Source organism: Hippocampus guttulatus, chromosome 3, assembly GCF_054856545.1.
Source record: "Hippocampus guttulatus isolate MCC_2025c chromosome 3, RoL_Hgut_1.0, whole genome shotgun sequence".
Classification (NCBI taxonomy): domain Eukaryota; kingdom Metazoa; phylum Chordata; class Actinopteri; order Syngnathiformes; family Syngnathidae; genus Hippocampus; species Hippocampus guttulatus.
In genome coordinates, this window is record NC_141263.1 from 25258960 (window position 1) to 25285521 (window position 26562).

The window sequence follows — 26562 nt, forward strand, 5'->3', positions numbered from 1 at the left end:
TGGAATGTGGGAGGAAATCAAAACCGGAGTACCCAGAGAAAACCCACGTAGTCACGGGCAGATATATGCAAACCCCACACAGGAAGGCCGGAGCCGGAATCGAACCCTGCACCTCTGCACTGTGAGGCAGGCGTGCTAACCGGTCGACCACCATGCCGCCTGGGGCTATTTAATTTTATTCAAACATGGCCCATAGTGTGAATTGAGTGAAGAATTAGTTTTGTGACTGATAATCTGAGAACACCATGTTGTGATTTGTTGCGTTGTGATCAGAGACGACAGAACTGGACTAGATACGTTTTTTACTTCTTCCTACTCCCTTGAACATAACAACTGTGTTGAATGAAGATTGATTTCTTTCTTTTTACTTTTTTTATCTACCTTATTTTCTGTCAAATTATTACTGTATATATGTTTTATGTTCAATAAACAAACAAACAAACAAACAAACTGTATAGGGGCACTCGAAGAAACAAAGACTCATGCATACACACTCATACGATCATACAAATGCACGAAACAATTTCAGCTATCAATGACTTCTTTGGCTTGCCGCTCTAAAACCCTCTCCCTTCTGTTCTATTACTATCCCATTATTATGGCGCACCTGGAGAATGTGATGTGGAGGCACCCTGATGGCTACGAAGCCTGTCCCGTGTAGGAGGGTTGTAACGTCTGTTGGAAATTACACTCGTCTCGCGTGGTATTTCCTTTTTTTTCCCCGCTTAATTCTTGAACTAACTTTCACAAGAGAATAACATCCAGGAACCGAAATAGCAATCAACTCTATAAAATAGGTCCCAATGTCAGATTTTTGGAATACCTCCTATGAGAAGAGAGATTTCATGCTTTACCTCCTGTTTACATCAATCGTCACGGTTCCCCTCTCACTGTGGGCTCAAGAATGTGTTTGTTTCATGACGGGAAAAAAACGATTGTGAAAGTAAATGTACATAGCCGCGGTCTTTTTAGGGGGAAGATCACATATGAGATGCATTCAGTCAATAAACATAATTATTCAAGGATGCTTGGAATTGCGAACGCCGCGCAACAGTAGAAGTTAAGAAAACAAAAACCGCGGCGGTTCGAAGTTACACATATGGCTTGCATTGACTTGAGTGAGCAAAGTATTCATTCAATTTGAGGATTATACGATCACTATACATTTATACAAGCATCTGTGGATTTATGTTCATGCACAAATATGCTGTGTTGTTTCTGGTGATGCGACCTTAGTTTTTACATCATCTAAGTGGCATATTTTAACCCTTTCAGGGATAGCGGTTACTACGCCTTCTCATATTATCGGATTACAGGTGATCATTATTGGTGCATGAAAGGGTTCTTTTTCTTGTTTTCTTGCAAGGAATTTTCCTCCCCTCATCATTCCAGCATGGAACAAGAAAAAACAACAACATTACAAAGCTGTTCATTTTGACTTCTTCGCTACATCGATAGCTATTTGTTCCAATTCGTGTACGGACCACAGTTATGTACAGGATGTGACCTTTTTGTGCAGTCAGCTGCTTGGCCAGACGCTAAAATGGACGCATCACACCTAATATTTTGCCTTACCGCAAGTATCCATCACCCATGACTGGGTTTCACATTTTTGACCACAGAAAAAAAAATCCAGGAATCTATCTGTCTGTTGCCCGTGGTTACAACTTGACTGAGCTTTGAGTTTTTTTTTTGGTTTTGTTTTTTTTGCTCAGGGTCACTCAAGATTGACTTTCTCTGAGGAAGACCAATCCTCATTCCCTCTCACTGCTCATTCTGACTTATTCCTGTAGGGCCACAAAACTCACTAAGACAATGGCGACGTAGCAAGCAACAGGAACGGCAACAAATAATAGGAGGCGCAGAACAAAATAAGAAATGGTCTCAAAGGGCTTCACATGCCCACAGTTGACAAGTATTCACAACGTCCCCTGACCTTAACCCCAAGGAGGGCAAGGAGAAACTAAAAAAAAAACATCTGGGGAAAAATGAGAAACCTTGAGAAGGGGCCGCAGATGGGAGAATCCCCCTTCCAGGCTGCAATGGATGCCGAGCGGGCAACATTTGACACGATATCGGTATGCAATGTTAGTTAGAATGATATAAAATTCCTGTTAACAAGATGAAAACGCCGTCGGTGAGGTGGTAGGAAGACACAAGAGAGCAGGCTGACAAGCCACAGGCGGAAACAAAAGACCAAAGGAACAGCACAAGACATGAACCACAAGAAAACACGACGGAACATGAAACAAAACCACATCTAAATCGAAAAGAAAAAAAAAGACACCGATCATAACATAAACAACGCGTCATTTTCAGCTTTCAGGTGAAACTAAAATGCACTAAATTCTTTAGCGCTATTTATTAGATTTTATTTATTATTTTTGCTCGAACGAAGGAGTTGAACAGCAAAATTCACAACAGGTGGTTGATCCACGGATCAACAAGTATATTTACAAAAAAAAATGTGACCCTTCCGGTCTCGATATTTCCGTTGCAACCCGAGCCACGAGTGACACACACTTGACACCCTAAGTAAGCTCACTAAGCCACTTCCCAATGAGAACGTGCAGTTTGAAGCCCTTGCACCGGTGAGTTACTGATCGTTTCCTGTCCTCAGCTCCTGCTTCGAAAACAGCAAGATTTGAATTTTAGGTTCACCCGCAAAGGTAACACTGTAGTGCCGAGGCGGAGCAGGTAAACATGTTCAGAAATTTAAAAAAAAAAGTACAATCCAACCTATGAGTATAACAGGACATTGGCATGTTTTAACACGGTACTGAACCGCTCATGCAATACTCACTGTGCTGCTTGTGCTGTGACTACGTTACCACGGTAACAAACACAAAGACACATCACGGCTTGTTCTTGCCTTTGCATACATGCCAGTACCCTCATCCCATGTGCCTCATGCTTGATCCACAAACACACACGCACACACACACAAATAGGTGCGTGGGGGGGGGGGGGGGGGTGACAGAGCTCTGCTGACCTTGCCCACACTTGGAGCCCCCCCCCCCCCCCTCCCGCCTTCAAGTCACGTTCGTCACACTGTACAGAGTTGGTGTACACTCACGTGTGCGTTTCGTAGAGCCCAACTTGTATAGTACAACTGCACATGACACGTGGGTTGTGTTAATACTCTACTGCCATACCGGCCCTTAAAACAAATAGTCACAGCGGTGCGGGAGGAAGTGGCAACCCTCCACAAAATAGTGGTGTTTACCTCCTGTGCACCAATTAAAATTCCTGCTCTACGCGATGCCCTCTTTTGTTGAAATGGCGTAACAGAAGAAGGAGGGACTCGTAATTCTCCCCCCTATTATAAAGACACAAAGCCGCACGCTAAATTATGAAGTGCTGAATGTTTGGGACATGTTATAGTCTTGGAGGGGAAATGGGTGTAGTTTGACCGTCCTGACAGAAACACATTACGGTGATTTATATGGACGGGGTTCATAGGTTCCATATGTACTATTGAAAGCACACCGCTCTAATGAACAGTATCTTAGAAGTAGTTCTTCTTGTCCAAGAGTCAAAAGCGAACGATCCTTCACACTCAGCAACATGCTTCTCACAGAAGCAAAAGAACATGAGAAAAGTACAGATTTTGTCCTCCACTCCTGTTTACTGGTGTCATGAAGTTTGCAGTGAACTTTGGAGTCTGACTTTGCTCTTTCCTCCTTGTTCTTTGCTGTGTTGCTCTCTGTCAGCATGTCGGAATAATGAGGGCAAGAGAGATGCGCAGTTTGGTCCATAGCGGGGACAGCCTGCTCAGTGACTCAATGAATATTCAGTCCGGCATATGGTGCTGTGCATCAAGATTTGCATGCACTTAAAGGCACTAATTAAGATGCTTGGTTGGGGGGGTGGGGGGGGGAGGGCTGTGGTTCATGTCAAAAACTGTCTTGAGCTTAGTAGATTTTCTTGTTGCTGCTTGACGGCAGGATATATTTAAATGAAAACAACGTAAAACGTGTATTTGGGAGAGAGTTAGAATCTCATCATGTCACATCATTGCATGACACTACTTTTTGAAAGTCAATCTTTGCACACGTTCCGCCAATGATGAGCGCTATTTGAGCTGTTCTTTAGATTCAACATTATGGGGAGTGTAAGGATACTCGCCCACGGACCAACACGTGACGATGAGAAAATGGCAGTTGTTTGTTTACATTCAACCGTCAAGCGCAGCAGGCAGCGCAAGTGAGCCCATGGATGCTGTGAACGCGAGATTTACCATTTCAGTTTCTCGCCACTATCAAAGTGGTCAGTGGAGACTTTTTCCCCCCATGTTCCTCTGTTTCATCCACTAAATACTTCACACACCATGTGGACGACACAGAACAAAATGGCGTGCTGAATTAACTCCACTTTATTTCATCAAGTGGCTGCACACAACGCAACCATCTTGATTTAGATACATTTTTTTAAAAGTAGCTTTGTACTTAAAACAAAACGTATCCAGATGGATCCGCATTTCGTGCAACCGCTTGAGGAAAATAAAATGAAGGAAATTCATCGCACTATTTTTTTTCAGTCTGTGCAAGGAGCATAAGGCTCTTCTTCTCTGGGGAATGCACAATTTCATACACCTTGAGAGCACCAACAGGCTGCTGTCAGAACAGCAGGCGGCCAATTTTTGGTCGCAGAGGAGGTGATGCAGCAGTGTCTCACACGCACACGTTTGATGCTTTTTAGGAAGTATATTCCTATTAAGGGCGGCCCGGTAGCCCAGTGGTTAGCACGTCGGCTTCACAGTGCAGAGGTACCGGGTTCAATTCCAGCTCCGGCCTCCCTGTGTGGAGTTTGCATGTTCTCCCCGGGCCTGCGTGGGTTTTCTCCGGGTGCTCCGGTTTCCTCCCACATTCCAAAAACATGCATGGCAGGCTGATTGGACGCTCTAAATTGTCCCTAGGTGTGAGTGTGGGCGTGAATGGTTGGTCGTCTCTGTGTGCCCTGCGATTGGCTGGCAACTGATTCAGGGTGTCCCCCGCCTACTGCCCGAAGACGGCTGGGATAGGCTCCAGCACCCCCCGCGACCCTAGTGAGGATCAAGCGGTTCGGAAAATGGATGGATGGATATTCCTATTAAGAAATCAAGTCAGGGTTAAAAACTCTGCATACGGCAAAGTATCAGATTTAGGATTATCACTCATACGCAGTATTCTAAATCCCTTTCGGGCAGGGCATAAATCTACCTGCTGTTATTATTACGCTCTCCAAAAATTATTTAGATGGGAGTGTTATCCAAAAATCTAATTCCAAAAGTTACGTCGGAGATTCAACCTTTTCGGATTTAGTGTCTAAGAGAGGCTTGCAGAAATCCTGCTGCGGTGTTCACTGTTTACTGAAAAACAGAACGACCTGAGGATTAAATATTTGACTGCAGAGGGAGGCACGATTCAAACATTGTTTGGCTTCCCACCCTCAATATTAGATTATGTCCTGTTGTCCTTGAGTCAAACCTTTGTATTATTTTCTCTCCCCTCATTCCCCTCCTTTGTTGTATCATATTTGTTTTTCTTCCCCACCATCCGCTTCCACTCCTCGAAAGCACGGCTGACAAAATCAACATGTCTTCTCCCAAAGGGATGGTAATTGTCTGCATTGAGAGGCCGCGCATCTCACTTCAACCGTCATGCACAACCTGAAATATGGGCACACACACACGATCGGCGATTTTGAATGAAATGCAACATATCGACCTTATCATCTAACATATCTAGTTACCAGATTAAAAAAATGATTTTGAATTACTATAGTAATGGAGCTATTTGGACTTGTCGGGAATTGATATCATGAAAGATAAAGGTTTAATGAATTTCTTTCTTTCATAATAACGGCATTCTCCCTCTGGTTCTCTGTCATGCCAGACATAACAGTAGAAATGTATTTTTGCGCTGTGATAGTGGTGATATTAAGAAATGGATCAGGTACTGTGACTTAATTCCCCAATGAAGTCCCAAATGCGCCGCCCGGCACCGAGTGCGACTGTGAGAACAGAACACTAGAGATGTTGTATTCACTATGTACTGTATATTGGATGTTAGGGTCAAGGAGATTGCTCCTCGTACATTTAGGGACCAGCAGAACCCTGCAGACGGAGAGAAAAAGAGAGAGAGAGAGAGAGAGAGAGAAAGGGACTGGACTTGAGATAAGGAGCCAGTCTGTATTGTATTAAAGAGTATTAGATATGATATGGTTATGGTGATTACCAGTATCAACAGAATTCGCAGACTGAGATTAAAAAGGTCTTGTCCCATCAGGAGTGACCAGCAGTCACTTGCATGATTTGTGTGGCACGTTCTTTTTGGTCTTGGAGATGCAACCCAACCAAATTTTAGCAGGGTTTGGGACCGGCAGTGGTTGGGTATTGGCGCACTGAGTTGCAGCCAATGTAAAGTGCATCAGTATTAATTTCCCATAAGAGAGATTTCCAATAAAGCCGCCTATCATGATGTTTCATGCTAACTGAGAGATTTGAGTTTGTTTTTCTCAAGCGAAGCTCCACCATCTGGTTCCACCACACCCTTTTGCTGTTTTCAAACCCATGTTTACTTCATTAGTTGATTACCACGCTCATGGCACCACTTGCCACACATAACTGACACTGCAGCTGTCTGCTTTTGTGTCAAGCCGTCTCATGAAAAGAGTGAAGATGTTTCACTTGTGTTGCGGTAAAAACCTGAATAAAAGACTAGGTTATCATTTATCTATCGATGTACGATCTATCTATCGATCGATTGAACGATCGAGCGAGCGAGCTAGCTAGCTAGCTTATCCAGCAATATGGTCCATCAAAGCAACAGCTCGGTTGTTGTAATGCGAAATACCACCCTAGGGGGCGACAAATGATACATTCTGCGGCTTTAATAAAAATCATTTATAAGATTCAGCTTCACTCACCACAACAAAAAAATTCAACCTCTGCAACATGAGGTGGGCGTGCTAACTATTCGACCAGCGTGCCACCTCAGAATCAATTCAATCAATGTAAATGTAGCATACTGTCCCCGATAGCTACATGACATGTCATGATTAATTCAACATAAATCAGTCAATTTCATTTTATATTGTGTTGGTGCTTGGAGGCACTCATTTTCCTTGTGGTCATCCACGATTTGATAACACGTCATTATTTCCATCAGCAATCTGTCCCCAAATTCCTCCCTCCATTTCTCTGCCAGCAGAAGCTAAAATTACCCTCTCACCACCAAGTAGCTTCTTTTAAAGTAAATGTCACTGCCATGAATAATGGAGGCTTTTTCTTGTTTGATTGAGTCAAACACAAAACGGGCAGATTTCTCTACCTTGAATATTTAATATCATTGTGCTGAAAAAATGTCATTGAAGCCTCTCTGGTGTAAATTTTGGGCATTGTTCAATCCTCAGAGTTTCTGTACGCGTCAGAAACTCGGGTCTTAGAACTATTTTTGTTTGTTTGTTTTTTTACGGTAGTTTGAATAATAACTAAGCCAGCCCCCCACCAACCACCACCACCACAAACAGCGTCTGGTTTCAAGACAAAGCCAAACAGCATGTTGCGCCCTGCCGTGCATCAAGTGTTTCCTACAATTATAATTTCCACGGTTTGTCTGAAGAGTCATAAATCCATTTGCCATCACATCACAATAGTGATTACTTGAGAGGTACAAACTGGATGGTTTAAATGCTTTTGTAAAAGCTCAAGTGAATTCTGGCAGCCAATTAGAGTCCCAGTTGTTGTGGAAACAACATGGAATTTTCCTCAACAAAAGCTCAATAACCATATTTCACACAAAGCCCAGGTCTGTCATTCCGTTTGAGTGCCGTCATTGCAGTTACATCAAGCCAACAACGCACGGCGGATGGCTGACTCACAGAAAAGATGAGCTTGTCAACAAAATGACTGATTGCCGAGAGGAACAGTTCATGTTATCCGAATAACATCTCGGTGTGAAACAGTGCAGGCATCAACGTGCAAAAAAACTTGGATGAGTTCTTTCAAGACACTTCTTTCATGAATTCGTTTTCTTGCCTCCCAGATTCCGACTACAAATCCTTTATAATTGTGACTTTGACAACAAGGGCAACGCGCGTCGGCATCAAGTGCCATGAAGTGTAACAACAAATACACGCTCACTCGAAATGTTAGAATTATTGAGGTACTGTGTTTATGGTGCATATCATTCCAGATCTGGAAAAAAACAAAAAATTATATATACATGTATGTGTAAAAAAAAAAAAAATCCTCGTCTCACCCCCCCTCGGATGGTGTCCGTCCCTCATTCAGCTCGGGTCCTCTACCAGAGGCCAGGAAGCTTGAGGGTTCTGCGCAGTATCCTTGCTGTTCCCAGCACTGCACATTTCTGGACTGAGATGTCCGATGTTGTTCCCGGGATCTGTTGCAACCACTCATCTAGTTTGGGGGTCACTGCCCCGAGTGCTCCGACCACCACAGGCACGACTGTCACCTTTACCTTCCAGGCTCTCTCCAGCTCCTCTCTGAGCCCTTGGTATTTCTCGAGTTTCTCATGTTCCTTCTTTCTGATGTTTCCATCTCTTGGGACCGCTACATCCACTACAACGGCTTTCCTCTGCCCTTTATCTATGATCACGATATCTATATCTATATCTATCTATATATATAGATATATATATACTGTATATATATTACTCATGCTGCAGTATCGAGCAGTCTAAGCACAACAGACATATTTGCCATGTTTTACAAAGAAACTTTTTTTTTTTTTGAAGAAGAAGAAGAACCCGTTGAGTTCCCTATACTTGGGTCCACTTTCCACTCAACTGCACCAAACCATAATGTCCCACCCCCCGCAAATCCCAGTGTGATTTCTTTGAATACCCACACGCAGCAGCGTTTGCCCTTTTGACAATCTTATAAAACGATTCATCCACGCATCCATTATCCGCGCCGCTTATCCCTCACATAGGTCGCGGGCGTGTTGGAGCCGATCCCAGTAGGTGGAGTCCACCTTGAACTGGTTAATTATCCATCCATTCCATCCATTTTCCGAACCGCTTGATCCTCACTAGGGTCGCGGGGGGTGCTGGAGCCTATCCCAGCCATCTCCGGGCAGTAGGCGGGGGACACCCTGAATCAGTTGCCAGCCAATCGCAGGGCACACAGAGACGAACAACCATCCACGCCCACACTCACACCTAGGGAGAATTTAGAGCGTCCAATCAGCCTGACATGCATGTTTTTGGAATGTGGGAGGAAACCGGAGCACCCGGAGAAAACCCACGCAGGCCCGGGGAGAACATGCAAACTCCACACAGGGAGGCCGGAGCTGGAATCGAACCCGGTGCCTCTGCACTGTGAAGCCGACGTGCTAACCACTGGACTACCGGGCCGCCCTGGTTAATTATGAAGGATAATTTCTCTATTAGATGCCACTGCAAGCATGAGTTAAGTTGATACTTGCTCCGTGCGTGTCGTTCGACTGTATCTTTTTGAATGTCTGTTTGAATTTATACATGAAAAAGTACACATCCTAGAACAAATTTGAACCGGCACAGGCCGAGTGATGAGTAAGCATAGTATAATGATTGCATTGAAAAGTCAGTTAGAAGAAATAAAGGCACACTTGGATGAAGCAGAGGGACTCATGTGGCCTCCAGATTAGGAGCAGCTCTGAAACGACTGCTGGACAGATCGTACGTGGACCGTATGGCCTGTCGCTGTTCCAAACCCCTTTCAGCAGGAGGAAATAATTCTGTCATGTTTCTCTCTAAAGGCTTTCTATTTTGCTTCGAGCCAGCAAATTATTCGGGCATGTCAAAATTATAAACCGTTCATGATGGAAAGCGGGTCAAGACTGACAAGATAAAACCGGACCAATTGGATATACTTTGATTGACGTAAAAATATCATATTCCTTTCCCAAAACTTAGTGGTGACCTTCTTTGTCTCCCATTGAACTTGCTAAAATGTGTACGCAATGGAGAGGAAGATGTCATTGCCAGCAGATGTGTTTTGGTTGGTTTCGGACCGAAGGTGAAGAAAATTCAGAGCAATATTAGAATTACAAGAAGTCTAAAAAAAATGACCACAAACATTTACACTCGTTTTACAAGCACATATGCTGTATATTATAATTTTTTAGGAGAATATTGATGTGAATTACTGGACAGAACAATTTAATTATGAGGAAGAATCCATGAGCTCATCTGTAAATCTGTCATCTAAACATCAAATAAAAATGACTTTGTTGTTTCCAAGTCTTTTGTGGTTTGGAATGAAGTGTCAAAATGAGCCTTGTAAACTTTTCCATTCCAAATCATATGAGGCTCTCAAATTAGTCTCCAAGCTCAAATTATCTTGGAGTGCTGTGCAACCAAGTTTATCACGCTCTTCATTCGCCATTCTCCAGTACTCAGATAGCCCTTCCACCACTTTCGAGTTCAGGCTTGACGCTGTAATGAAGCTTGATGGAATTACAGTAAAAATACAAATCTGTGGCTGCCTGAAACACTGAACAGATCACTGGAGCTTTTCTCAAGTTTCAGACACTGTTATAGTTCGCAAATAGCAGTGGGGAGTTTAAAAAAAAAGACCACCTGTGAAGAAATTATATGAGGCTGACTAAAAAAACAGCCAGCCTTTTTATTTTTAGGTGTTAACCTATTCGTTTTTCTTTCTTTTTCTTTTTTTTGTAAAGTTGAACCAAAGTTAAAACCAACAACAATATCACCAATTGCAAAATGGAACGCAGTAGAGTCGCTAAAATATGTCTGACCAAAGATGATGATGATGATGATGTCCTTTATATTGACACTGTTAGACACTTTTAAACCGTGATTGTAGACTTGTAGATTGCAATGCAGCAAATTTGGTACCATTTTACCCGTCAACAGAATGAATGTAAATTCGCCTGGTGTAGTCCAGGAGAGAGAATGGACATTTATTGGCCAGTGTTGGCTTTGCGCAAGCGCCATTCATATGCAGTCTGGACAGTTCAAGCATGGCTAGCCATGCCTCTCGTCGTCATGGTAACTTTTCATGTCTCTGAATTTCAAATCCCAAACCTCAAAAATGTTGCAGACGTGTTAACCAATTGTCCACTGTGCTGATAGCTAGCTTTTTTTTCCTAGCTATTTAGCTCTCTAGCGAGCGAGCAAGCTAGCCATCTTAACCAGCTAGCTAGCTAGATAGATAGCAAGCTAGAAAGATTTGGATACAGTGACGTCCAGCGCAAAACATTATTTTCCTAGCGATGACAAATTTAGTAGCTACAATAGCTAATATGGTGTTTAAATAGTAAAGCTGTGAGTGATTTGTGATGGGATAGTGAAATATAATTGGCCAGGGAGACCCTGCCGGAGGCATTCAGGTCAAGTTAACTTGGCTCCGAGGATCACTGGGACACACAAACCCCTCTAGTACAATGGAGGTGATGGGGGGGGCTAGGAAAGCGCAATGCAAAAACATGAATTATCTGTCTTACAAAATGACATAACTCCGAAAAATATTACAACAACTTTTAGAAGAAAAGTGTTTATATGGACTACCGAAAACAGAATCGAGGTAAACCGATCAAACAGTGACGCTGTTGCATTAAAGGGAAACTTCTGCCGGATCAGTTACATATGCTACAAATGCATTCCTTGTGCAGCGGCGTGCTTGTGTGCGGTGTCAGCGTGTCACTGCTGCTTCTCTGATCACGTTAGCGGTGACCTGTTATGATCAGAGGCCAGACATCTGTCTCTCACCTTAGCTCAGACACGGCGATGATATGGTTGATCCCCTGCTCCTCTCTGTGGAAACACACCGCAGAGCAACATGATCTCCTGCTGCAGCGTTGGGGATGAAACGCGAGCGTTCATGATTGCGAGCTTGCAAACAAACATAGCGAGTGGGGGGACGTCAACAAGTGAAAGCTTTATTGAATCAAGAAACACTTGAGGCTGCTCGACAGAGGAAATCACAGGAATATTTCCTCCAACACACGCAAGACATGAAGCAGTGAGGCTTTTTGGGGAAGATCAGCACCAGCCGCACGCATGTCGTAAATTCCTGCCCACAACTACATTGACGCTGGCTTTTCGCTTTGCTTACATGTTACACTTGATGCGTCGGCTGCGAGTCGTATACTCATCCAAAGCGCTTCTTCACAGTCCTCTTAATTTCCACATTTGCCTTCAATCAATGCAAGGAGAGGCAATCATCTTTGCTGGAGTTTGTTGCGCTCGAAAGGCCCCAATCCATTTTTAGCTCCGTGTTGTTTTTGGATTTCATGATGTCATTCTGGCAAATGTTTTCAGGCTACTCCTTCAAATCCATGGTTCCATTTTTAAAACCTGCCATTAGCCAAGAGGGGAAGTGGTGGTCGCTCTCGCTCTCTCGTTCGCTCATCCGCACACACATCCATTTGTGTTTTGCTGCTTGCAGCGAGAGAATACCCCTGAAAGATCAACTTTGTGTTTACCAGAAAAGAGGCAGGGGAAACAAATAGAGCCAAGATGGATTGTGGGCAAAAAAGAAGAAAAAAAGCTTTTGTAATGGTTGCGGATGTGGAAATGTGATGAGCTCATTTGGAGGAGAAAAAAAGCACATGAGTGATAAGATGTTCTTTTGCATAAAAATAAATCCATGCAAGGCCCCTGAAGATGATTTATTTTAAAAAATGTTCAAGTGTTGATAATCCACCCCAGGATTGGTGGACCTGTGTATATTTTCTAGGATTGCCACTATAAAACATTTTCATTTTTTAATGTAGCGGTGTAACGTTCCACTGAAAAGTTTAACATTCATTGTGCGTTTTTCAGGAGAAACAGACAGAACGAGGGGAAATATCCCAGAATATAAATGGACTTTTTTTTTTAAAATCCAGATAATGGTGAATAGGTGAATCAGCGGTTGCCGGACCGTGATTATGCAGGTGTTAACTATAGTTTTGAGATGTAATATCACCATTCACCACTAGATGGCAGACATCGCTTAGTTGTTGTCGCGCTTACGCCAGGTTTTATACTGGCCTGTATTACAACATGGGCCTTATAAATTTTATGCGGATTAGGAATGATGCCGCTTGCAGGGCAAACACAGTACCTCAAAAATCTAATTTTGAGTTCCTCCCACATTCCAAAAACATGCATGGCAGGCTGATTGGACACTCCAAATTGTCCCTAGGTGTGAATGTGAGCGCCGATGGTTGTTTGTCTCTGTGTGCCCTGCGATTGGCTGGCAACCGGTTCAGGGTGTTCCCAGCCTACTGCCCGAAGACAGCTGGGATAGGCTCCAGCACGTCCCCGTGACCCTTGTGAGGATAAAGCGGATCAGAAAATGGATGGATGGATGATTTTTATGAAAAAAAAATGAACAAAATGACTTTATGTTGGTTTGGTGCTAAGCAGTTTTGTGCTGTCTTTGAATGGTAATTTGTTACGTAAGGGAGCCCCTTACACTGGAAAACAAAAACAGTATGTGGTTATTTTGTTCTTTATTTCAAACCTTATGTTGTTAACCTTTTATACATGCACTGAGAAATGTATTATGAAAAATGAAAAATAAGAGCACATATTGTCTTTTGTCCATATTTAAAATGGTGCTTATGTTATGCACCTAGTTCGGAGGTGCAGTGTTATTTGTGACTCCCCCCAACTAAGACCAATTCTAAATTGTGGCCGTCCTCCAGCATTGAAGTCTGCCCTAGATTGTTTTCTCGGGCTAAACAATGCCTCTTCACTTGCTGTTTCTTCAGCTCCTTCGTCCCGTTTGTCACCTGCGATCTCATCTCCTGGCTCAGCATTGCATCATCTCCTGCTGGCATGGGCCTGAAATACTCAATGGAAATTGGACACTCTATTTGGACTCACTGCTCTCAACGTGAGTCTTATAGCATCTCATTTCCGGTGTTTGTTCAGCAGAGCACAGTTGCAATTATAGGCAGGTACCGTTTGGATGAATAACAAAAAAAAATGGCTGGTTTGAATGAAGAGCAGTCGAATTGACAGGACTTTGCTCTGCCTCACAAACCTTCAAAACTGAATCCATTACAGTCTTGCATTGCAAACTACCCTTGTTAGAAGTGCCAGCAGTGTCAAGACACTCAATGTTAATTGTATTTATGATTTACGACGCAAACAGATGACACAATGCAATACGCAGAGAAAGCACTTGAGAAAATTACTTTTTAAAATAATTATGTATTCAGTTTCGTTCATGCGGTGCCTTTGTATCCTCCAGCAGTTGGGGGGGCGGGGGGGGGCGTGTCTGCAGTATCTCTGACTCACCATCTGGTTTAATGACATTTTAGGAATGAATTAACATTAATTCCTTAAGTTACGAAAGGCAAACAAAGCAAAGGCACTTCTACCTGTAATATTTTGCCCGCTCCTGCAGCAAAATAAGTTAATAATTAAATCATTGTGTGGCCAGTGAGTGATTATCTTGGAAAAATGATTAACGACCTTAATTTTACTGGAAGTGAAACTGATTCTTCAGCAAACAAAGCCATTATTACATTTGTGTGTTTATTTTGGTTTCCACGCCATGGTAAATGTTGTGAGTAGCCAACGCGCAACCAACAACGGCCGTGCAGTGAAAGGCAAAATGACCGATGGAGGTGGCAGGCGGAACAAGGTGACACCGGTGATGAGGTGAGAAAATCCGGTCCGTTTACTCTTTTGAATTTGAACAACTTCCGTCGCTGTCACTTTCCATCCATGCATCCTTTCAGTGGGCATTTTTTACTTACTTTACCTGAGACTGAGCTAGGAAGGATAACATTGACTTTGGCTCACGGGCCGTGCCTGTGGAAGTGACGGGACTTCAAAAGTTTTCTCTCTTGCTGGCACTCGCGTCCAGGCCTCATCAGACTTGAAATCCACAACAACAGACATGGCCGCTTTTGTCTTCTGGTGTGTTCTTCATGCCACGCCTCCAAGTTCACTCACTCCATCAAAGCACGTCGGGAAATGTGACTGGTTTTTGCCGAATTCCTCACCGATGTGACAGATCAAAGGGAGCCAGCAAACTTGACCACCATCGCAGGAGTGAAGAAACGGCGCTAACAAAGATACTGTCCACAAATATTCCCAAATCCCAAACAGGTTTCCTGAATGAGTGGGTAAGAAGTAGAGTGTTTTTTCCGGTACTTAAATGTGTCTGTGAACATTATGTGTGGCGATAGATGAAATTGAAACTTGCGTGTTTGGTCTGCTACATGAACTTGAATGTTGCATAAATTATATCAAGGAAATGATGCAAAACACCAAATGTACAAGCAAGACTGATGTGTCAATATTCCCTCGGTGTGATTGTGAGCGCGGATGGTTGTTCGTCTGTGTGTGGCCTGTGATTGGCTGGCAACCAATTCAGGGTGTCCCCCACCTATGGCCCCCGATGACAGCTAGGATAGGCTCCAGCATGACCCTTGTGAGGATAAGCGGATGAGAAACTGGATGGATGAAAAGTCAAAAGGAAATACTACAATGGAAGATCCAAACCCTGGTATCGATATAATCCATCCATCCATTTTCTGTACCGCTTTATCCTCACAAGGGTCGCGGGGGGGTGGGGGGGTTGCTGGAGCCAATCCCAGCCGTCTTCGGGCAGTAGGCGGGCGACACCCTGAACCGGTTGCCAGCCAATCGCAGGGCACACAGAGACAAACAACCATCCGCGCTCACACTCACACCTAGGGACAATTTGGAGTGTCCAATCAGCCTGCCACGCATGTCTTTGGAATGTGGGAGGAAACCGGAGTACCCGGAGAAAACCCACGCAGGCGAACATGCAAATTCCACACAGGGAGGCCGGAGCTGGAATTGAACGCGGTACCTCTGCACTGTGAGGTTGACGCGCTCGCCACTGGATCACCGGGCCACCGGTCTCGGTATAATATTACTTAAATATGAGTAATAATAAAGAAATGTCTCTCCAGCTGAGGCTACAGCTAGGGGTTGTGGGGGTGTGCCTAATGAGTTTCCTCAGGGCTTCATATCACCGTTGCAATTAAGGTTCATATGATTGACATGGACCTGTTAATCTGTGTTGCGATTGAATGATATTAGGGTTTGTGGTGTATCGCAGGATATTCTCTTCCAGTGTAGCTCGTAATGACTCTGGGAGCCACAGAGGCCCGGCAAAGGTAGATTCTGCTTTAGCTGCAGCCTTCATCAACGTTAAGTTTCCATTTTCCGCCTTTCCAAATCCTCGAAGCAGTGCCACAGTGGATCCATTTCACACCTGGAAATAGTTTCTCAGCATGTGGGCTCAGGATGAGCTTACAGGCAGGCAGCCAAAGGAGGAGGCAAGGGATGTTTCAGCCTCCATCAAACATTCACAGCAAATGCTGTCTATGTCAAGCCAATCTTAGCCGCCGGCCATCCCTAATTTCATCACCTTGGCTGGCCACTCTCTCTCCTTGTCACCCTGCCTGTTTCTCCCCACAGACTTTGTGTCCTTTATTCAAACCTCTGTCAGACACACACTCTATTAGCGGCGATTGCTTACCACGAGCAGCCATGAAATGACCTTCTGGAAACATACGCAAATCGAAACAGTTCACATTAGCTACAAAGTAAACCCCACAAATCTGCAAATGTAAGCATCAGGGTTGAGTAAAATTATTTAAAAACACGTTTAGAAATTATATGCGAGCAATGTGGTTTGAAGAATTACCCGCACAATCTCCAACCTCTCGGTCCAACTGGAAATAATAAACTTCATTGTGGAATACATGATACCGGATTGCTTTTAATACTGCAAATTCTTTCTGTGTGGTCTGTTAGAATCATTTGCGGTTTGTTTAGACTTAATTTAATAGGAAAATGAACAGTGCGGATGATATTTGCTCACATTTTTGTTACTGGCTCAAACCGACGTACGGTAAATGTAACCTCAGTAGAGGCACTCGGACTATAGAATCATGGATTCAAAAGACGGCTTCATCCCGCCAACTTTCCAGAGATGTAAAAATGTAATGAGAAGACTCTCATTTAAATATTACGACGAAGGGGATATTCAGCAAAAACCACTGACTGATGTGTGTGTGCTTTTGTGCAAGAGAGTTGAAATTTATGACTTGTACCAAAGGACCGGTGCATTCACACCTTCAGTCTCTTTCAAATGACAAGGGCATCAAAGACAGGAGTCAGCATCCATCACAACACTAACAGCAATGACGAAAACTGTATGGAGGTGGAAGGGACTTTGTAAATTTTCCACTTCCATCATCATTTTGTGTCCCACACCTCTCTGACGACCTACTTTGTAGTTTGGTTTCTTGTTGTTTTACACCTCTAATAATCTGTCACCGCCGGGCTAAAGTATTCATTGAGATGTGTTCTACACTTAAATCCACTCTTAGTTCTTAACCTTAATGGCAGATATCATGAGAAACAGTAAACCGTATCTAAACCTATGCGAAATACATAGACATTGATCGACAAATGATGTGAATATACTGTATTTTTCGGGAATTTGGAACTTTTCCCAAAGACAACTCTTGCTTGGGGCATGTTCGAGGCAGGTTTACCAGTGTTTTTAAAAAAAATTCCATAATCTACCTATTGAGTGCCCGGTCTGTGACATGCTGACACCGCCCACATGCACGCCGCTGCACTAGGAATGCGTTTGTAGCATGGAACTGATCCGGCAGAACTTTCCCTTTAATACGACAGCATCATTGTTTCATCTGTTTACCCCGATTCTGTTTTTGGTTGTGCATATAAACACTTTGCAGTTTCTTATCTAAATTGCTGTAATATTGATATATATTATGTCCTTTTATAAGACGGATGATTCCGTTTTTTTTGCATTCCGCTTTTCTACCCCCCCCCCCCCCCCTCCCATTCACCTCCATTGTACTGGAGGGGTTTGTGTGTCCCAATGATCCTTGAAGCCAAGTTAACTTGAGCTTCATGCCTCTGGCAGGGTCTCCTGGTCAATTATATTTCACTATCCCATCACAAGTCACCCAGAGCTTTACTATTTAAACACCAAAATTAGCAGTTCCAAGTTCTAAACTTGTCTTTGCTCATAAAATAATGTTTTGCGGTGGACGTCATTGCATCCAAATCACGTCTATCTATCTATCTATCTATCTATCTATCTATCTATCTATCTATCTATCTATCTATCTATCTATCTATCTATCTATCTATCTATCTATCTATCTATCTATCTAGTGAGCTAGCTAGCTAGCGCGCTATCTAGCTAGCGAGCTAGTTGGCTATCATGTATTAATGTTGTTAAAAGGTGGAAAACAGCTATTTTAATGACTGAGAATGAAACCAAAAGGCTTGCTATCTCCATCAGGCAACACCGGTTTCTTTATAGGATGAACACAATTGCTTGCTTCATAAAATAACAGCGTTCAGTTTGCAAAGCCAAACCAAGCTTTTTCTGAGTCATGCTCTGCCAACATCAAACCAAATCTTGGCTACTGTCAAATTATATAAGAAAGTCAATGTAATGTAATACTGTTTAGAGGGATATTGGCTAAGAAAAAAATGTTACGTGTTGTTCCACAGAGCGGTCAAAACAGTCCCATAAAAGTATACACAGAAGTACTATATATGTGGATGAAAATCATGGGAAATAATGGACACAATGTTTGGAGAAAAAAAAAGCAGCACTTTTTCAATTCCAAACATGTTTTTCTATATCTTTTCATGGCATCTACAATTTATGTCATTATGTGAATGCAGAAGCAGACTTTAATGAGTCTCCTGCAAATTAAAATTATGAATTCATCAAAGATGAGTGAACACATGCCTGAAAATGTTTCCAACACTTATTATGATTGGCTGAATGCACAGGCCTCACCTTAAAGCGCAAGTGTATCATTTACACATCAAACTATACACACTTCAGAGTGCATTAAAACACTCCACCGTTTCTAAACCTAATTAAAGAACAATGTACACATCTGATGCAAACAATTTTATGCTACGCTTGCTCAAGACGTAAATTACACTGCAGCCTTTCACGTAGCACTCCGTTATTATTAAACACTATTAGACACCAAGACATTGCCCAAGCTAAACACAAATGGAGCCTGCACTTATCTTTATATGGGTGGGGGGAATCTTTCTTATGATAATTCAAAACAGAAAACAAAGAGAGAGGAGATTGGTTGGAGACCACCAGACTTTGGTTTGAAAGTAGATCTTGCGTGTATGGTCTCACCTCACCACTGAGAGCCAATTTGCAGACGTTCATTTCCTCCAATCTATCAGAGCGGACAGTATAAGTGTGGGAGTAGTGGTTAAGTAGTGAACGGGACAGGGGGAGCGAGGAGGGGTAATAACCCTGAATGAGACCCGAGGGATTTACAGACCACAGAGCCGCTAAACATTTCAGCAATGAGCTTCAAAAGGGTCTGCTACCTTTTCTCTCTTCTGGTACAATCACACTAACCCGAACTTCACTCACCCTGTTAATACATCGGAGTCATCTGAATCATCATACGTTCCCTTATTGTCATTTTTCATCAAATCAATGCATATATAAAAATATTGACTATTCAAAAACAATGTGATTGAAGCAAACAATAAAATAAGCAAATATTGTAAAAAACAAACAAACAACAACATTCCATTGCAAAGGTTTCCCTCATTAAAAGTACAACAGTATGTTGCTCCTGCATTTCATTTCAAATCTGCCCAAAAATATTAGGCCTTCTCACATTGTAGTACAGGGCAATTTTAGTCAGTGCAAATAAGTCATGTTTGCCATCTAGTGGAGCATGGTGATATTACAATTTAAAACTACACTCAACCCCTGCATACTCGATTTGGCCCACACAGATTCCCAATTATTTTTGGTACATTTTTTCCACAGTTTAAAAAAAAAAAATCTGTATTGCAGGATTTTCCTCCCAATTCCTCCTGTTATTTGTGGAAAACGTATAATGAATATTTCTCAGTGTCTTTTTGAAGAACTTTGGTTGTTTGTTAATTAATTAATTTATTTTTTTTAAAGTTGGGATCTTTTCGTAAAAATTAACCAAGGTGCCACTTTGAGCGCGGCCTAGACCCACTTAGTGCCCGCAGGCTGCAAGTTGCCTACCCCAGCTTTAACTTTTTACATGCTTTTATATGACAGCAGTTTAAATTGAAAACCCCAGATGATGTGTCATTCTGATGTTGTGGTTTCAAGAATGGCATGTTTTGAGAGCTGATGGCGCCAGATCCCTCTGCTCTTGACGCACAGAATGGTTTGGTCAGAAATCTTCTGTCCAAGGCAGTCATATGAAACCAAACACTTCAGTCTGATGTTAACGATCGGAGTTGGAGATGACGTTTTTCCAGAATTGAGAGCATCCCGTTGTACTATTCGGTGTACTGTCGGCAATATGGAATTTGTTTAAATGTCTCCGTGACAACATATGATTCAATTTTGATTTTGCAATAGTTGGCAATAACTGTTCCTTGATTTAATCAAAACACTCCCTTATTGTTCACGCGAGACAATCCTTTGTTTCACAGAGAATATGAATTATGGATTTTAGTACTTTTGTAGAAGAGCAGTGGGTGAGGAGTGTGAAGGCTATCCTGTTTCTCTTCGGAGTAATTTGCATGGCTCAAAAACACAACAATGTTTAAATATTAATTTTATACAAATCTGTACTTACAATATCTCAGAATCATCCTACAAAACCCACACATCCATTGATGGCAAATGAAATCCAAGAATTTACGCATTCAAAAGAATTATATTGACCCCTTTTCTATGTCACTTGGTATGATGTGCAGGCTCACCGAAAAGCTGCAGTCCATCCCTGCTGACTTGGACAGATCACACCACCGGACTGATGTGATGAGATGGACAAACATTCAAAACTCGGGACAATTTAGATTCCTGAATCAAGCTAGCAGCTGCAGGAGGAAACCGAGCTACCTTGATAAAAGCCACACAAGCACACTTAGAGCAAGAGCCAACCAAAGCTGAAACTGAGATAGGGTTCACATCCCAAACCTAAACCTCCTGTGGTAAGGCAGCTATGCTACCACATGCTCTACCACACTCCCATCATGATTCAGTTAATAAACTAAATTAAATCTCAATGGAAAATCGTGATCGGTGGATCTGCATAGCGGAAAACATTCATTCATTCATTCATTCGTTTTCCGAACCGCTTGATCCTCACAAGGGTCGCGGGGGGTGCTGGAGCCTATCCCAGCCGTCTTCGGGCAGTAGGCGGGGGACACCCTGAACCGGTTGCCAGCCAATCGCAGGGCACACAGAGACGAACAACCATCCGCGCTCACACTCACACCTAGGGACAATTTGGAGTGTCCAATCAGCCTGCCACGCATGTCTTTGGAATGTGGGAGGAAACCGCAGTACCCGGAGAAAACCCACACAGGCGAACATGCAAACTCCACACAGGGCGGCCGGAGCTGGAATCGAACCCGGTACCTCTGCACTGTGAAGTCGACGTGCTAACCACTGGACTACCGGGCCGCCCTGGAAAACATTCAATATATAGTATTTATTTTCACGATTAAAACCCCTTTCGTTTGCTTGTTCAGTCGGGACCAAAAGCGGACTTGATTTTCTTATCGTTTAGTGCGAATCGTATTCACACAGTACTTTTTACTGTCGACTGTAAACATTGATATGTGTGACGATCTGTGCCCCCGTTGGACTGAAAAGATCGGGGAGGCATGCGGAGCACAGATGTGGAGATGGAGGAAAATGATTTGATTGTGCTGCATTCCTGCTCTGCATAGTTGTGCTGTTATTAGGGCTGCAAAATGATTGTGAGCGTCAAGAGCAGGGTGTTCACCGCAGGTTTCGCAACGCTCTGTTGCTAATTTTGGAATGGCGAAGGAGACGGTGCGCTCTGCGTGTCCTGACTCATAACATGCTGGGAGCGGCGCAGCGAAACCGAAGACGGAGCATCGGATATGAACTTAAAGGTCAGAGACCAAAGATTGAGACATTTTTCTTGAGACCTCTGGAACGCCTTTACAATGCATAACAGTCAGTAAAACGTGATTAGATAGTTGGGAAACAGCGCTTTATTCACTAAACACCTGCACATGGGCCAAGTTCAAAATGAAAGCCTACTAAGGCTGTTGTATTGGTGTATTATTTGGAATGCTTTTATTTTGAAATTAAATATGCGTTGGCAGTGTGTTACCTTATAAGAATGTCTTATGAGTAAGAGAAAAGTAGAACAAGAGAGGGTACCGGTGGCTCATGTATGCTCAAGGCTAAAATTGTGAAGCGCCAGTACCCGTCCCACTGCAATTCCGGCCCACGTAAAGGACTCATTGTATTTTGTGTGTATTCTGACTCTTCTCTATTAAATGGTTAACAGTTTTCCCGTTGACTGATTCAAAGTTCAGCTGATGTAAAGAAAATCTAAATAGTAGGATGACATTTTGTCCCTTTGAATTTGTTTTTCCATCTAACGCAAGCTTACTGACTCCGATATATGAATGATCCAAGAATCCAGCGTTCTTTTGACAAACAGGTGCTGTTTGTCACTCAACAGGTACACACACACACACACGTGCGCGCGCACACACAGACACAGGTGTTTTTTTTTTTAAAGAAAAAAGTATAAGACGCCCTTATAGCCAGATGGCCAACATAATAGGGAGTTTGCAGGATTTTGAGGGTGCTTTGGGTTTGCTTGGTTGTCTATTGACACAGCTGCAGGCCCTAACTTAGACCCATATTACTTGGCAAAAAAAAAAAAGATTCCATAGAAACTTGCAAACATCACAATCTGTTATTTTGAAGGTTAAAAGAAAATCCAAGCACACACACACGCACACGCACACGCACACACACATGCGTGCACAAGTCAGAATACAAAAAACATTTACAAGCCGCAGAGAATACTACGAAGCTTTTGTAAAAGAAAATAAGAATTCTGTGTACACATTTCTACCCGCATATACAATGTGTGACAAAGATCGGCTTTGGGAGGACTTTTTTTTTTGTATATATACTGTCACATTTCAGCAATTGTACAGGGAAAGTGCAGCTGTCTCAAAAAAGAGGCAGTCCAAAAATCTAATTTCACACACACACACACAAAAGACAGCAAATGGATCAAAAGAGCAGACATTTGATAGACATTTATTTTTTAATACAAAACCTATCCATTTTTTGTGTGTGATGAGCACTGGAACCCGTATCACAATTACATCATGTTAACTATTATATATGTATGTATACATATATACCTCTGCACTGTGAAGCCGACGTGCTAACCACTGGACTACCGGGCCGCTACAGTATATATATATATATATATATATATATATATATATATATCCATCCATTTTCCGAACCGCTTGATCCTCACTAGGGTCGCGGGGGGTGCTGGAGCCTATCCCAGCCATCTCCGGGCAGTAGGCGGGGGACACCCTGAATCAGTTGCCAGCCAATCGCAGGGCACACAGAGACGAACAACCATCCACGCCCACACTCACACCTAGGGACAATTTAGAGCGTCCAATCAGCCTGACATGCATGTGTTTGGAATGTGGGAGGAAACCGGAGCACCCGGAGAAAACCCATGCAGGCCCGGGGAGAACATGCAAACTCCACACAGGGAGGCCGGAGCTGGAATCGAACCCGGTACCTCTGCACTGCGAAGCCGACGTGCTAACCACTGGGCTACCGGGCCGCCCTATATATACATATATATATATACATACATACATATATATACACACACACACACACACACACACACACACACACACACACACACACTGTAGCGGCCCGGTAGTCCAGTGGTTAGCACGTCGGCTTCACAGTGCAGAGGTACCGGGTTCGATTCCAGCTCCGGCCTCCCTGTGTGGAGTTTGCATGTTCTCCCCGGGCCTGCCTGGGTTTTCTCCGGGTGCTCCGGTTTCCTCCCACATTCCAAAAACATGCATGGCAGGCTGATTGGACGCTCTAAATTGTCCCTAGGTGTGAGTGTGGGCGTGGATGGTTGTTCGTCTCTGTGTGCCCTGCGATTGGCTGGCAACTGATTCAGGGTGTCCCCCGCCTACTGGCCGAAGACGGCTGGGATAGGCTCCAGCACCCCCCGCGACCCTAGTGAGGATCAAGCGGTTCGGAAAATGGATGGATGGATATATACTGTATATATACAGTATATGGTAGGTCGCTGATGGTGTAGTGGTACACACGCCTGACTTGTGAGCGGGCAGGTTAGGATCGGTTGTTATTCAATGACGATGTGGGTGTGAATAATGGTCGTTTGCCCTGCGACTGACTGGCGACCAGTCGAGGGTGTAGTTTGCCTTCCACCTAAAGTAATCTGGGATAGGCTCCAGCAACTCCCCCGCGACCCTGTTCAGGATAAGCGGAGAGAGAGAGTACACAAGACTGGTTTGTTTGAATAATTCCTCCTGTGACGGTCAGAATAGCATTAGACACACACGTGGGTATGAAGTAATCTCTTTGCCACATTTGTTTTGCTTGAATGTAACCCTCAAACAAATATTTGTTAACGTTTACAGTTCTGTGTCGCGCATATGAAGCAATATTTTTGTCAAGAGCATTTAGGTCACAATGTTACTGCAGGGTGAAACAGTCCAAACATTGCAGACTGAATGCATGCTTTGTGCATTTATAGCATGAAAGTCACACACTTGTGTTTATTTTACGCATACAAACGACATTTTTCTCGTGAAATTCCTTGTTGGCAAGTGTGGTATGAGACCACCGTAATGAGAAGATGAACTGTGAACTTTGTGTAAACCTGGAGGCAGGCCTCAATGAATGCAGGGCCCTGTGTCTGCGTTTGAATTTAATTTAATTTTTTTTTTTTTTGGCGTCAGTATTTGGTGCTATTACTCGTGGACAATTGTGTACTGCATTCAGTCTGAGTGAAATGTGTGCTTCAATACTTCACGGGCTGCTCTGCCAGCAGCAAATAAACAAGTCGCTCATTTATTAATGTCCATCCAAATGCAAAACCTTCCATTGGCATTTGGCTATTCGGCTACTAATATACTGACACTAAAAAGCCAGTAATATTTCCACATTTGTACTCTTAATGCCATTTTCCTTCCCCGGGATAGAGTACAGCATTTTAATTCACTCAACTTATTTCAGGAGATCTTAAAAAAATAAATTATGAAAATGGATTTTTATGTATGGGGACTGCCACGGATAAAAAACATCTTTTAAGATTTGAAAACTCATTCGTCCCAGGCCTAAGTGTAAATGATATTATCTGTTCAAACCAAAGAACGACTGTCAGCACTTTGGTGGGTGTTATTTAGATTTCACTCTCAGAGATTCTTTAGCCCACAAAGCCAATAAAAGAGCAGGTCCGCTCGTTTTGCCTTTCAGCAGCTTGAACCGACATCTTAACAGTACTTTGCCCCACCTAGATCTTCCAGAAATTCCCCGTTTGCTCGGCGCGGGTAAAAGAGCCTCGCAAAAAAAAGCCTCAGAGCTTGGGTCTCTGATAGCTGCGCCGAGGGCACGATACAATGAGTCATGAAAGATGCGATGGTTTCCTAAAGAGATTTTGAAGAACGGTTGCCAAGACACCAGGTTGAACCTCGACAGACGGGATTTGAAAAGTGTGCACCGTACGCTGAGCGCGGAATGCGTGTGTTTACTTACATGTGGAGGCATTCATGCTAAGTACACCTGCGGGATCGAGTGTGTTTGTTTTTCTTTGGTGTTGAGTAAGTACATTTGGGGCTAAATCTCTTTGGTGTACACTAAATATTGGATCGCGCATGTTAACTGGCACGTGCACGCCTTTATTTGTTGTATTTTAACAAAAAGCATCCAGATTGTTTTTTTTTTTTTTTGTCTGATAGGCCTCGGACATCATTTGCTTTGTGCCCCACACAAAAAGAAAGAACTGAGCTCTTTTGTAATTTTACGCATACGTCAAAATGAGTACGAAATCCAAAGAAAGCTCAGAGAGTTGAGCATCCACAAAATAAATGTCACACAGAAAAGCCTTGTACTTAAAGAGCCCGCAAAACAGGGCATCCAGTTCCAAACCCCGCATTGACGTTAAGCAGAGGTTTGCCGAACACAGCTGCGCGCTGAAATTAGGTAGCAGGATGCGGGACAGAAAAAGCCAGTGGAGCTGAGTGTCAGTGTCAAGTGTCAGAATGCAAGTCGAGGAACATCTGAGCTCATCGCTCGAACAGTTACAGAGTTACAGGCTTATTCAGCCATTTCACTGCTGTTGTCGACAATGTGCAATCATGTCGAATTTCATGACAGTCTTCCTGATTTCAATCGGGTCCCTGCAGCACCCCCTTGTAGTGCCACTGGAGGGCGCCACATTTGGGGAAATCACTGAATTGGACAGCCAGTAAGAGTTGTGAAGTGTTGTAAAAACATGTTTTGGTTGTTTTCTTTCTTTTTGGAGGTGGTTGGGTGAGGGGGGGTTGTAAATGGCTTGACTGATGAAACCATCAGAACGACCAAATGCGGTCACCACCAGTTAGAGTGAAAAAAACAAAAATGTGCCCGCTATATAGATTTCTTTTTAAATGGAAAAACATGGCATTGTTAGAAGATCACATGCAAAATGCCCACTTAAATTTTGTGCAAAACATGCAATTTTGAACCATCTAGTTGAGATCAGCCCA

General features: G+C 43.2%; 1 protein-coding gene across 1 annotated transcript in view; it reads left to right on the top strand.

Annotated features, from left to right (window-relative positions):
• Window positions 1-22340, top strand: part of mapk8ip1b (mitogen-activated protein kinase 8 interacting protein 1b) — a 57807-nt gene extending 35467 nt beyond the window's left edge. Inside the window, exons 14-16 of the transcript XR_015100517.1 lie at window positions 13710-13834; window positions 14521-14607; window positions 20713-22340. The gene's annotated coding sequence lies outside the window, so the exon portion shown is untranslated. The remainder of the gene's footprint in view (window positions 1-13709; window positions 13835-14520; window positions 14608-20712) is intronic.
• The last annotated feature ends 4222 nt before the right edge of the window (window positions 22341-26562 follow it).